At 47.0% G+C, this 13,777-nt stretch overlaps 1 protein-coding gene and 1 long non-coding RNA gene across 2 annotated transcripts in view; one reads left to right on the forward strand and one right to left on the reverse strand.

The window, feature by feature from the left end:
• Nucleotides 1–5,675: 5,675 nt before the first annotated feature.
• On the reverse strand, nt 5,676–11,186 carry LOC128816087 (uncharacterized). The gene is made up of 4 exons (XR_008439784.1): nt 10,627–11,186; nt 10,133–10,273; nt 8,691–8,816; nt 5,676–7,274 (listed from the first exon to the last, which is right to left on the reverse strand). It is a non-coding gene; the product is annotated as an uncharacterized LOC128816087 (long non-coding RNA).
• A 59-nt stretch (nt 11,187–11,245) lies between these two features.
• NDRG3 (NDRG family member 3) overlaps nt 11,246–13,777 on the forward strand; it is a 58,509-nt gene continuing 55,977 nt past the window's right edge. Inside the window, exon 1 of the mRNA XM_053992988.1 lies at nt 11,246–11,305. The gene's annotated coding sequence lies outside the window, so the exon portion shown is untranslated. The remainder of the gene's footprint in view (nt 11,306–13,777) is intronic.

Raw genomic sequence — 13,777 nt, forward strand, 5'->3', positions numbered from 1 at the left:
ATCATGAAGGATCTAGACAAGAGTAAGATGATACATTACAGTATAGGAAGTATTGCCGAAGTTAGAATTACGGGGAGAGTGGCCGTGGTATGGAACCCAAGATCAGTGGATGTGTAATCAGAAGAGAGGGCCTTGATATAGAACAACTATCTCATGCAGCTTGCTGGCTGGAGAATTCTATAAATAATGAGACTGTGAGAATATGCAAGTTACAAAGAAATAGAGAGGAAGATAAAGGGAATAGAGAGGGGGAGACTAGAAAAATAAAGGAATGGGACCCCCTCGATTGCCTGTCCCCTTCTGCTCCCGTTACTTCCCCAACAGTTTCCCCAGTTGGTCCTTCAGCCCCTCCTATTAAGTCCCTGATTCCTTTCCCCCGTTTTCCCACCTCTGTTTCATCGTCCCTTCCCTTAGTTTCCTCAACCATCTCCCCAACTCCCTCTTCCCCTTCTCCGGCTGGACTTTCCTTGCCTCCTCCCACTTGGGAGCTGAGGCCACCTTTGCCCAGGGTTGGTTCATCACCTGGCATGCCCCCTGGCCTCCAGTGTCTCTCTCCACTACTATTTCCCTGCTTGGTGCCTTAGAAAAAGGGCCGTATTGTAGCACCCGATCCAAAGCACCAAGGGTGGAGGGGCTCTTTCCCCTTAGAGGGGTTCCTATGGGTAGAGCAGCTGGGGGAGTTAGGTTTGTGGATGCACCTTTGGCAGCTTCTGAAGTACGGGGATTTGGGAAAGAGCTAAGAAATTTAGTGGAAGACCCCGTTGGAATATCTAGCCAGTTGGACCAATTTCTAGGGCTGAGTATTTGTACCTGGGGAGACCTGAGCTATTCTAAGCATTCTGTTCTTTCTGAGAAAGGTCCAGATGATCTGAGCGGCAGGGGTGAAGATATGGGAAAGAGAGGGTGGATTGGGGCCCCCAGGGAACCAGGGGATGCCCTTGGTGGACCCCAACTGGAGTCCCAGCCAACAAGAAGGTAGGCAAAACATGAGAGACTATAGGTCCCTCATGATAAGAGGGATCAAAGAGTATCCCTAGGGGAAGCAACACGAAATTGGCCTTTGATGGTACTCAGGAGAAGGATGAGACCCCGGCAATTTGGCTTAACCAACTAAAACGAAAATTCCAGTTATATTCAAATATAGACCCAGATAGCCCAGAGGGTCAAGTCCTCTTAAAGGTCTAGTTTGTCACCAAATCCTGACCCGATATTAGACAAAAACTAGAAAAGATAGAGGACTGGCAAGAAAAGAACATGAATGAGTTGCTCAAAGAAGCCCTAAGAATGTATTTAAGTGGGAAAGATAAAAAAAGCCAATAGCCTACCTCTCAAAACTACTAGACCCAGTAGCCAGAGGATGGCCAACTTTCCTGCAAGTAATCGCAGCAGCAGCAGCTATCCTGATAAAGGAAGCCCAAAAGTTGATCCTGCATGGGAAAATTAAAGTACAAACATTTACTAGTGATCGTGGATCACCTCACTCACTGGGTGGAGGCTTTCCCAACCAAAAAGGAAACTGCGCAGGAAGTTGCATGAATAATCTTAGAAAACATCATACCACGATATGGGCTAGTCAATAACATTGACTTAGCCCAAGGTCCACATTTTGTCACTCAAACTTTACATCAAGTAACAAAAGTCCTGGGGATAAGGTGGAGATTGCACACCCCATGGCATCCTCAAAGCTCTAGAAGAGTGAAAAGGATGAATAGAACTCTTAAAAATGTGTTAACTAAATTAATTGAAGAAACAAAGATGAATTGGCTCAGGTGTTTACTTCTCGCTCTCTTGTGCAGCAGAACCAGACCTCGGTCTGACATAGGGGTCTCTCCCTATGAAATAATGTTTGGACTCCCTTTTTTTTTTTTTAAATCACCCCTTTCAGTACAGCAGATTATCTGGAAGGGGAGGCAGCAACTCAGAAATATTTAGAGGTCATAGGAAAATCCCTAGAAGGCCTCCGAAAGAAGGGGTATCTCTCCCGAACTTCCCCTCTGGACGCCAATGCCCACACCAGTCCTGGGGATTGGGTGTTGATAAAGTCCTGGTACACTACCACTCCATTAACCCCCAAATTCGAAGGACCTTTCCAGGTACTACTCACCACACACACTGTGGTGTGGACCCAAGAAAAAGGCTGGACCCACGTCACCAGAGTTAAAGGACTAGTGCCACCCCCAGACACCAGACCAGACCCAACAGTGTCACCCGCCTCCTCTTGTGCATGGACAGTAATTAAGAAACCAGAGGACTTAAAATTAACTTTAAAGAAGACTTGCTAGAGGCTGATATACAGTAAGGTGTTAATAACTGTTTCTGAGTTAAAGTACCATAGAAAAGGTTTAAGTACTTGGTAATTGTTTAATAAGACTAAGTGTCCTTTAGCCAAAGGAGTTACCTAAAAACTTGGTTTCTAAAGAACACTAGAATTACCCTCAAGCCTGAGTAAAAGCATACAAATGCCAAAAGAAGGTAGCCCTCAAAAGCCAAGGACTGTAAGTTGATGCGGGCTTAAGCCCGATCAAAGAAATAGAGGAGGGATTTGTTATGAACAGTTTCCAGGTGTTCCCCAGAGACGCGGGCAGGGCTTTCCTAGCTCCCATGGCAACACTAAAAGAAAACTACTAACTCTAGCTAAGTACCGATATTGAAATGCTAATTAGCTAAGTGCTCTGTTTGTTTTCTCTAAACTACCTGGCCTCCCACCCCTCCACGCTGCCATTCTGGGACTAACATGCAAATAAAAACCCCTTAGGATCATGGGAGTATTTTTAGGAGATAAAAATTAATATAAATCAAAAACTGAACACAATAGAGGAGTCTAGACAAATGCCCTAGCTGAGGAAGAGGGAAACACATCCCCTGACTGGCTTTTAACCGTCGCCATCACCTAAGAAAGAACAGACTATATTAGGCTCCGAGAAGCCGGAAGATAGAGACAGAGAGCCCTGGTGCTGCCACCATGGAAGGAGCGGGGACAGCTGTTGTTCTGGACTTCAGCAACAGACTCTGCACACCACGCCTCCTCATCCTCTGGCCACCGGTGTGCCACAAGGAAAGGAGAAAGGACAGCTGCTGCTCGGGACTCCAGTGACCGACTCTGCACGCCGCCTTCCTTTCAGCTGCCTGGGAAAGCTACGACCGCGGGGGCGAGCTCTGCGTCGAGCCCCCTGCCCAGCTGATCTTTTTAATAAAGAGCTGAACATTAATAAAGGCATTAGCCCTGTTCATTTCAAAGACCACTGGCGTTCAAAGAACCAAAGGAAAATATTTGTTTTGTTGTAAGGCCTTTTAGCAACCTAGAGACTGTCACCCATTCACTAATCATATTATTAACACTGCTCTACTAGTTACACTCTCTGACAAGTCCTGTTGTGGTTTACACTGCTGGCAGCAGCATCTGGGACAAAACATTACATAAACCAAATGGAGAATGGGGAAGTAAAAGGAAGTTTCCAACTTTCTCTGGAAAGTTCCTTTCAAAATTTGAAGCGATACGCAAATTCAGGGCTCATTTTCAAATCTCATTTGAGATGCTTTGGTCAGGAGCCACTGTTTTCTCCCTGGTGTGAGAAACTACTGGTCACTTTAAATTTTAAAAGGTTTATTAAACCTTAACAAATACAACAATGGACTGAATAAGGAAAAGGGGCAGCACACTGGGAGCGCGTGACCATCTCCCAGGTGCTCACCCATAAAACGGCTGCTCTGTTTTTTATACCCCTGGGGGTTGCCCCAGGCAACCCTGGCCCCTCCTAAAGTTTGTCAATTAACTATTCTTCACTGTCCATTGGTGGAAACTAATTTCTTGCAACTTGATTGGAGGTCAGGTGGTGTCATGCTGTGCCTCCCTAGCAACACTAGCGAGCCTCCCCTGTTCACGAATGCCCCAAGCAAGGGGCACGTGTACCTGCCCTCTCTCTACACTGTGATGACCTAGGCTGAACAGTGATCAATGGCAACAATCCTGAGTGGGGAAGAGGGGACAATGGGGAGAACAGAGGACTTCCAAACAACAGATCACAATAACATAACCATATGTCAGTAAAACTTCTCTTAACATACACACAGTATTCATCCTCTAATTGGGAGAGCAAATCATCGTATTACTCATCTATAACACTGGCCAGTGACTCAGTACTGACAGCTGCAGATAAGGGGGCATCACTCCATGCCCCCACCTCCGCCCACTCACAATTTCCTGAGCAGCACATTGGGCACTCCAGGGTACCACCACCCACTGCTTTTGTGGAGTGGGCAGTGGGAACAGCTGCCAGGGAGCAGCAGCCTGGCTTCGTGGAGGGGACGGGACTCTGTACCAGGCACTCTACTGTCTCCTGGCACCCAGATGGAACCCTGCCCTCAGTTGCTGGGGATCTGCATTCTCTCTGCTTCAACACTGAAGCACTTCCCCCTATATAAAATCATCATGACTCATCACTATTTCTACCAGATTTTTTTCCCATCTTTCTATCAATCACATTCTCTGGAATTGCTTCCATATTATCGTAGCAGGACGTCCCCGTGGCGGTAATAATTAGCATTGACTCCTTGATTCCAGAAGGCTGATCAATTACTATACTATACTATACTATACTATACTATACTATACTATACTATACTATACTTATTAAGAAACTCATTGCTCTTGCAGACAGTCCGATACAGACAGACCAGACTGGTCAATTGAAATCCAAATACCATCACCAGTGGCCAATTAAGAAATCACCCTTTGGTAAACAAATCTCCATGACACATTCCATATGTGCACAACAGCAGGTGCAGCAAGTGAAGATAAGAATTGTTTCTCATTCTTTTCTCTGATCTCCTCACAGCCTTCCCCAGGACAATGCCTGGAAAAGCTGTGCCTGCTGCTCTCTGTGGAGAGAGCTGTGGCAACATCATATGTTTGCCTGATAGAGACGGTAAAAATCAATGATTCCTCAAATCCCTTTTGAAAAGTGGAATGGCATTTGCCATGTCCGGGTCTCCTCCTATCAAGGGCATTTTATCCTGTGGTTGCATAAGCAGGTAGATGACTAATGGTTGTTCAGTCTACAACACAGAAGTAAGATCTAGTGCAAGCAATTTCTTCAAATGAGCAATTTGTCTCAAGATTTCTTCTACTTACTTCAGTTTGAAACAGATTTTCTGGCTGACTCATTCCACTTAAAGAAAAATCTCAGCCAATGAATAGCCTGAAGCTGTTTTGGAGTAAACAGCACTGCAAAGGCTTCATCTGTCTTCTTGAAAACCTTTCAGATTTTTTCTAGGCATGAACCTCAGTGCTGTTGGATAATTAGCAGACAAAGATGGAGTTTTTCTTGGCTTTGTGCCTCAGAGAAATTTTTCATCACATCCTTATCCAGCTGCTTGTCCTGAGTGTGGCTCTCCCCCTGCCCGCATTTGGCACCCAGCTGGGCAGAGGGCTGGGAGTTTCATCCCAACCTTCCTGCCCAGAAAGACACCACTGCTCACAACTGCCTGCTTCAGAGCCTGCTCTGAGCCCTGTGAGAAACAGGATGTTTCCTGCCCAGCTGGACCCGGAACAAAATTTGTTGCACAGGTCTGCTGTAGAGAAGCAAGTGTTCAGGTGTGACTGAGTTTCAGAAAATTGTATCTAAAGTAGATATCTTTTTAGTAAGCATTTAATCAGTTTTTTATTACACTGCATAGGAGAAGATGTCTTCTATCATTCATGTTTTAATTCACTAATTATTTTACAAACATTGAGCATATTTCCCATCCAAAGCTCCAGCCCAAACTACTCAGTTTCCAGAACTGAGTAGTATGCACTGAGTTAATTCTATATCCATTTACATCACTTTGATATATGTTTTACATATAACATATATAAGTCATATATCATTAACATATAATAGATAGCATATGTATAATCTTAATCATTCATTTACATACATATACATTTATATGTATAGTTTTAATCTGGATATTTTGGCTGCTTTTATTGTAACCCTGGTGGCATTGTCCCACTTAGAGATTTTTCAGAAAAAGAGATGTGAAAAAATGTATCCCATCAGTCACCTTCCCACATTTTCCATCACTTCCACTGCACATCTCTAACATGGAGATGTACTTTCAGGCATGCTGAGCTTTCAATGCTTTAGTTTCCATTAATACTTACAAGGAAGTGAACACAGAGAAAGCAACCACTAAACAAGTAAACACTTACTGATGGAAAGGCATGGATTTGTAATGGAAAAAGGAATCTGATGTCTATTTTCTAGGCTGAAAGACAGGGAGCTACTTCTATCTTCACACACAGAGCCAGTGTTCCCAGCTGCTGTGCCTGGAGCAGGGTCTAGCTTAGGCAGAAATGGAGTTTTTCTGAAAAGAAGCAGAAGTACCTTCTGTGTTTGGCTGCTGGACAGGTGTATGGTTCCTTCAAAGATAGTCTGTGTCCCTCAACAAACCAGCCAGCCTACACAGAGTTCTCTGCCTTGAGAACACTGAGCAGCCAGCCTCAGCCTGGTCCTATTTACACCATGAGCTGCACTGCCCCACAGGTGTTCTCAGTAAATGGTCAACACGACAGATGTGCAGTGATGGTGTGGAAGGTGTTTTCAACATGCCAATGAAACAAGAAGAGTGCTCCTTTCAACTCTTCTGCTTCCATGAAAGCCCCAGAAAGACACAAGTGAACCACAGACTGTGATACAAAGTGGTGAGGTTTGTGGAGAGCAGCTTTGCCCCCTGCTCTCAGCATTACAGTCTCTGTCTTATGGGGAGGAGCAGCCTTTCGCAGTAGTTCTTTGAGCAGCTAGTGTGAGCCAAGGCACAGCATTCAGGGAGCTTTCTGGATGGTGTAGCATGCTGGTCCATATCCTGGCTGTTACTGAAGGTGAGGAGTCATCACCTGTGTAGCCTGGAGAGATGCTGGACAGATGGAGCCAGCAGAAGAGATCCATCCTGGCAAAGCAGAGCTGCAGGCAGCCCCTGCAGGAGTACAGGCTCCAGCCAGGAGCTCCAGGGAAGCTTTGCTCTCTGCATGAAACTGGAAAGGCATGAAAAATCAACCTCACTGGCCCAGTAGGTCTGAACAAACCTGGTGAGGCCTGGGAATGCAGGGATCACACAGTTATGCCTGTACCCCACTGTTCCCATGACTACTGCAACAGAAGGCAGAGGTGTCTTCTCAGAATCAGCCCCAGGTTCTTCACTACCTGTCACTTGATCCCTACTGGCCCTTCTGGTGCTCAGTGGAAATAAGGCATCCATCAGCTGGGAAAGCCCTCAACAATCAAATGAGTCTCCTGTGGGAAAATCAATGGAATAGGCTCCCTTCACTGTGCAGCATATATGCTGCATGCTTCTTTCTGTGCTGTCACAAGAACTGTCAGAGAGGAAAAGGTTAGATTTTGAACTCCTTGCAGAATCAGACCAATCCCAGCAGCCTTCCAGCCCTGTTAGATGCTTTGATGGGGACTCTGTTTTGTCAAAGCTGTATCTCTGGCAGATACTCTCTCCTCAGAGAGGACTGAAGGCAAATACGCAGAGATATTCCAACATCTCTGATTGCAACAAAAACCAATAGTGTTTTGGAACATCTGACTTGGATTAGTTAGAAGAGAGGCTGGCAGAGACAGACTGAATTCTAGCTGTTATTTTCCAAATCCAACTTTTCTCTGAATGCAAACACTCCATTTAGCTGCACTAAATGTGCACATTGTGCAAGGGATGGGTGATGGTTATGTTGGCTTAAGACAGCTTTATCACTTTGCAGTGAACAATTAATTTTTCTATAAATCTTGAAAAATAATTAATTGAATTAAAATACAATATTGTTTCAATACTGTCTTAGTGTTTTGAACTACAGACCTGAATGGAGGGAGTAGTTGCCTCATTGCTACTGATCTCCTAGATCAACTAATGTAAACTCATTTCTTTCTTGAAATGAGAGAATTTCAGCCAAAGCTTTGTGAAAGATTTAGGCTGACACTAGAACTTTTACAGCTATATCTTGCTTGTTCAGAAATGAACAGAAACCTGTGCTCTCCTGATGTTGATAAGGGCAGTAGAACAGAACAGCATTTCATCTTATTAAGGACAGTGGAACACAACAGCACAGCTTTGGAGAATCAGGCAAACAGAAGTCAAGCAGGAGCAGGCAACAAATTGTAAGCAGGATGCCAGCTCAGCTCTGCAAGGCTGACAAAACAGAAGTTATGCAAAACAATGATATTGCGCTAAGTCAAAAGCAGGGGTCAAGGAACAGCCACCTAAAATGGACACCAGAAGTTCAAGATGGAGATCGAAGAACCATATAAGGACTTTTGATAAGGGGTGCAACTATGTAAAATAATGACCAAGGAAGTGGGGATAGCTGTATGTAATAAGTGTGCATGATAAAATCCCTGTTCACCCAACACTCATCCCATTGGAATGGAGGAAGGATCCCCCTGAGTGACCAGCATGCTGCAATAAAGAATGCCTGCTTCTAATACTCAAAACTGTGTTACAAAGTTTCTATCTAGCCAATTTCAGTATCACTATGAAGTCAGCTGGCCCATCCAGGGTCTCAGCAGCTCCATTCTCTTGGAGCCTTGGCCCAGAGCCACACTGAGGACACTTGGCTCGACTGAACAACTCCAAAGGAACCGAGGAACCCCAGCCCTGACTGCCTGTAGAGCCAGAGAGCCATCTGCTTCCCAGCCCTCACCTATACCCACATGGTGGTTATTGCTACATTGGATGTTCAACATCTCAGTGTATAATTCTGCACGACATTGCCAAAAGCACCACTTTTCTTCAGTGTCTTCCTGGAGAAAAATAGAAACTAGCACTTTCTGGGAAAACTGCGGAAAAAAAAGACACAGGTCAGTCAAAAACACACGGGGAGGAGGTGGTTTTATTTAGGGCAAATGCTGCTGCCTTTTGTAGGGTCCTGGACTACTATTCTGCAGCACAGGCACAGATGAGATAATAATGGAGTTATCACAGAATCACTAAGGTTTGAAAAGCCCTCTGACACTGTCAAGTCCAGTTTTTAACTCAGCACTGCCTGTGCCACCACTGAACCACATCCCCCTGTCAAGGAATCCATTCAGTGCAGGAGCTGGTGGTGCAGCTGCAGTGACAGCTGCAGATTGAGCTCAAATAGCTGACCCTGTGTATAACAAAGGGCACTGGACTTGTGGCCCAGCCCAGTGCTCAGACACTGCAAGAGCTGAGGACTAGGGAGGAAGAGCCAAGACTTGCACAAGCTTGGACTGTGAGGGGATAAAAGCCCAGGAGTCCTTTGTTGGGCTGCTCCTTGGAGGCACCAGCTTGAGCCGTTTCTGTGTTACTGTGCCCAGGAATAAAGGGCTTTATGGAACGAGACATCTGAGACTCCCATGGGAAACCTGGGCTCGAACTGGCGAGGAAAGCTGGTCTGCCTGTGAGAGTGGGGAGTGCAGGGAGTCAAGCAGAGCACTCCTCGGCTCACTAGGCTGCAAAGGGGCTTCATCCCAGCAGTTAAAGTCACTGGCGGTGGCACAGTGACTGCCAGAGAGTCTTGGGAATGAATGGTCAGACTGGGAAGTTTCCTTAACACCCAGCTGCCACATCCACACATTTTTTGAACTCTTCCAGGAGTGGTAACTCCAGCACTGCCCTAGGCAGCCTGTTCCAACGCCTGACTACCATTTTAGTGAAGAAACTTTCCCTGATATCCAATCTAGTCCTCCCGTGGTTGAAACTTGAGGCCATTTTCTCTTATCCTGTCACTTGTTGCCAGAGAGAAGAGCCTGGCTCCACCCTACTGTCAGGGACTTGCACAGTCTCACCTGAGCCTCCTTTTCTCCAGGCTGACCCCCTCCAGCTCCCTCAGCCACTCCTCAGGATCTTGTGCTGCAAACCCTTTTCCAGCTGTGTTGCCCTTCTCTGGATACACTCCAGCATCTAATCCATGTGGACAACATCAAGGACTGTGGGGATCAGCCACACTAGAGAGCCTAAAAGCAGTTTCCTGGGTGGGAGAGCCAGTGCAGTGATTTACAGTCATGTGGCAGGAAATTCCCCTCTTTCTACCTCTGTTCAAACTAGCTAATCTAGTTTACATAATCCCTAAAAATGTAAACAGCAGTATCGATGTTTCTGCTATAGTGCCTGCACACAAGTCCACACTTACCCCCTCTTCCTCTCGAGCTCTTGGTAGCCCAGGCAAGCTCAAAGGTATTACGAAGAGCTGGAATTATGCTTGGTATTGTGCAAGAAGGGGCAGACATTACCTGGCATGGTACTATCTAATGGCTTTTATATGAAAAAGTCCCTATATTAAACAAGAGTTAAAAATATGTAATTAAAAAATTGTCCATTTAGCACAAGGTTGGTGGAGTGTAATATGCATTCTAGGGGTCTGCCCAAGGGACAAGCTATACTTAAAAGCCAAGGTCCATTCAGAGCCAAGCTCAGAAGGCACAGCTGGAGACAGGCACCTTCCTGCAAGTGAGGCAGGGAGGAGGGCATTGGGCTGGGTGGGAATGGGACTTCCCAAGGGTAGGGTGGGGCTCCCAGGTGAGGCTGGCCAGGGCCAGCCAGGCCTCTGTGGGTACGCTCAGGTCCAACACGGGGCCATCTCAGCCAGCACGCTCAAGAGCTAGCTTGTACCCAGTGATCACTTACTGCACACTTCTGAAGAGGGATCTCAAAGAAAATCCCGATCCTCGTAGGAAGGCACAGTCAATACAGCTGGTGTGGTCGGCCTGAACTGCTGTTTGCTCCTAAGACTTGTTCAAGGGCAAAGACCACAGGGTGGCACCAGCAACCAGGGCACAGGTTAGGTTTGGGACCTCGATCCTAAATGTTTAGGGTAAGGCCCTATCGAGGGTAAGGCGAGAGGCCCTGGGGACGCCACACTACTCCAGGAAGCGAGTGCTTCCGCTTAGAGACGTTCCTAGAAAGGGGAAAAGGCGGAGGAGGTGGAGGATAGCACGGGCCCTCCGCGGAGGCAGCGAGCTTGCCGTGGGACGGGTATGGCTGCGGCCCTCGAGCGGGCACGGAGGGACAGCCGTGCTCAGAGGAGGTCACCCTATCGAGGCACGCCGACACCGCGCTGTCCCGAGCTCCGGCGGCACGGCTCCGCCCGCCGTGACCTCAGGGCCGGCCCGGGGCCGGGCGGGCGCCCACAGCGAGGCGGCGCCATCTGCCGGCGGGAGGAGGAGGCTGCGAGAGGCGCCGCCCGAGGGCTGTGGGGGGCGGCGCCATGTTGTTTGTAGTCCCGACCCCGCGCAGAGGCGGCTTCCGCGCAGGCGTAGAGCGCTCCGTGCCGCGGCGGGCGGAGTGCGGAGGTGCCGCGGTCCAGGTGAGTCCCGGGCCGGCCCCGCTGGGATCCCCCCGCGCCCGCGGGACTCCGCGGGACCGGGACGCGCGGCTGCCCCTGGGCAGCAGGTGCCACGCGGCAACGGCGGGCGGGCCGGAGTCAATGGCAGCCGCGCCCGCGGGCGCTGTGTGACTCGCCGCGCCCGGGCCCCGGCGGGGGTGATTTCGCCGCGAGGTGTTTCGGTGCCGCCGCCGTCCCCTGCCGAGACGCGCCCCTGAGGAGGGGCTCGGCGCAGCCCGGCTCCGCTGTGAGACGCCGGTCGAGAGACGCTCTCCCCCCTGCAGGAGTGGGAAATTATCCTCGTCACACCGGGCTGCGCTGGGAGTGGGGGAAACGCCTCGGAAGTGCCCGAGGTTATTGCAGAGATGGTTTTTGCATGTAAATAACGGACGGGAGAGCGTCTCTCATTTATAGCTTTTCTTTTTTGGTATTCAGATCTCAGAATTCTCGTTTGTATTATTTAGTTCGGACAACGCAAACTAGGTTTTTATCTTTAATTCGGCCTAGCCTTGTAGGGATATGAATGGGAAGGGAATAGCTTTTGAAGATTTTCGTTGGCTTGAAACATCATGTTTCCTTTTTCTGTTTAATGAATATTTTGTATTTAGCGTAAGTCACAAGGGATAATTAAAAACATTGTCTTGACATCAGAGGCTTCTGCTATGTTAAAGAGCATCATTACAAACGGCACTACAGAAGATGGGGTATTACAAAACAAGTGAGGCTGGGAGCCCTGTCCCGGCTGCCCGGGGGCTGGCGGCTCGTGGCACTGCCTCGGGGTGTTGCATTGCCCATAGGGAGCCTGGGGTCCGCGCCGTTCTTTGGTGGCTCGCAAGGAGGTTGGAGCCAGTGTGCGATCGTTTCACGATAAAGTACAGTCACGGCATGAATTGCTGTGAGGTTGTGACTTGGTCACACTGCGTGTTTGCTCCAGCGAACAGGAATTGTCTGGTAAGGATCAGGGGGTTGTGTCTGGGAAATCCAAAAGAGTTTTTGTATTTGAATACTGAGGTGGTGAGAAGATGGAGGTTACAAGTGGAGAAGAATGGAATACAAGTATGCAAGGCCGGGTTGGACAGGGCTTGGAGCAGACTGGTCTAGTGGAAGATGTCCCTGCCCATGGCAGGGGCCTTGATATTGGGTATAACGTCCCTCTCAACCCAGGCCATTCTTTGAAGAATCTGCTTCTGCTGCGTGTGTCAGGCATGCTTGTGCGTCTCCCATGTTCAGAGGACTTGGAGACTCATTGCTTTAGCTTCTGCCTTGTCTGTAGAAATAACATTTGTCTTCCAAATGATGGAGCCTGGCAAACCAGGTGCAGCAATGCATCAGTGTGTGGGAAAAAGCAGGAAGGTGATGTAGAGTGAGGGAGCTCAATTTAAAATTAACATGAAGGTTTTCTAGCACAATAATTTCTTTGGGCTAGGCGAGCACAGCTTACCAGATGTCTCGCTTAGTGAACTGGGGTAGAGTCCTGAAGGAGCAAAGTGATCAGTAGGATTCATCTGGATTATTGGCCACTGGACTGGGGATTGTTGAGGGGGCTCAAGATGGGCAATGACTGTTCCAATTTCAATTAGTTGTTTGGGATTTTGAACCTTGTGTGGCACACAAAGCACCGTGTCTTAGGGTAGCAGCTTCATGTGCCTTATATTTGCCTTGTATCAAGATGTTTGCAAAGGTAGAAGCTGGAAATATTACAAAATGAAAATTAAATAACATTATACAATTAAAATTATACAATTGCTGGAAGCAGCATTATTGAAAGCTGTAACTGTATTCCTAGCTTCTTATTCTGCATCTGAGGTTAAAAATTAATTGAAATGAATAAATGTGTTTGATTTGGATTTTTCTAATCTCACCTTCAGAAACCCTCCAATGCTCCCATTTGTAGCTCTTAGTTCACATTGGTTATACACAATCGTCAGTGTTTTCCATTGCAAAGTGTCAGTGGAGTGATACCTTTAGATTTCAGAGGTTTTATTATGTACAGCATGTATTATGATTCCTTAAAGATATACTAGAAAATCTTTTCAGAGATACTTCTGAGATGTCTATTTTAAACATTCCTCTGTTGTATGCTCAAGGTAAGCATTACAGCAAAGTAGTAATATAGGTATTTCAGTAAGAAGCACAAAAAAATTATAATCATAGTATAGTTTAAGGATGAAAATAAAAACAAAAAAGAAAGCAATTCAGCTTTAAATTTTTGGGGGGATTGTTTTTTTATGTGTAAGAAGAGACTAGGTGTTTTAATTTTTAATTACTTTATTTCCATTCTCTCAAACAGTATCTTAGTTTCTTCCTGGAAAATGGCGAAGCCAAACCCTCAGTTCTGTTTTCATAGGCAATGCTAACACCATAACCCTCCCTGAGCAGAGCTTATCTTGTGCTCATCTTGGGTAAAAGTAAATATGTCTGTGCTGCTTAAGCACATGTTGGGCACTGTGCAGG

Source organism: Vidua macroura, chromosome 17 (assembly GCF_024509145.1).
Source record: "Vidua macroura isolate BioBank_ID:100142 chromosome 17, ASM2450914v1, whole genome shotgun sequence".
NCBI lineage: Eukaryota > Metazoa > Chordata > Aves > Passeriformes > Viduidae > Vidua > Vidua macroura.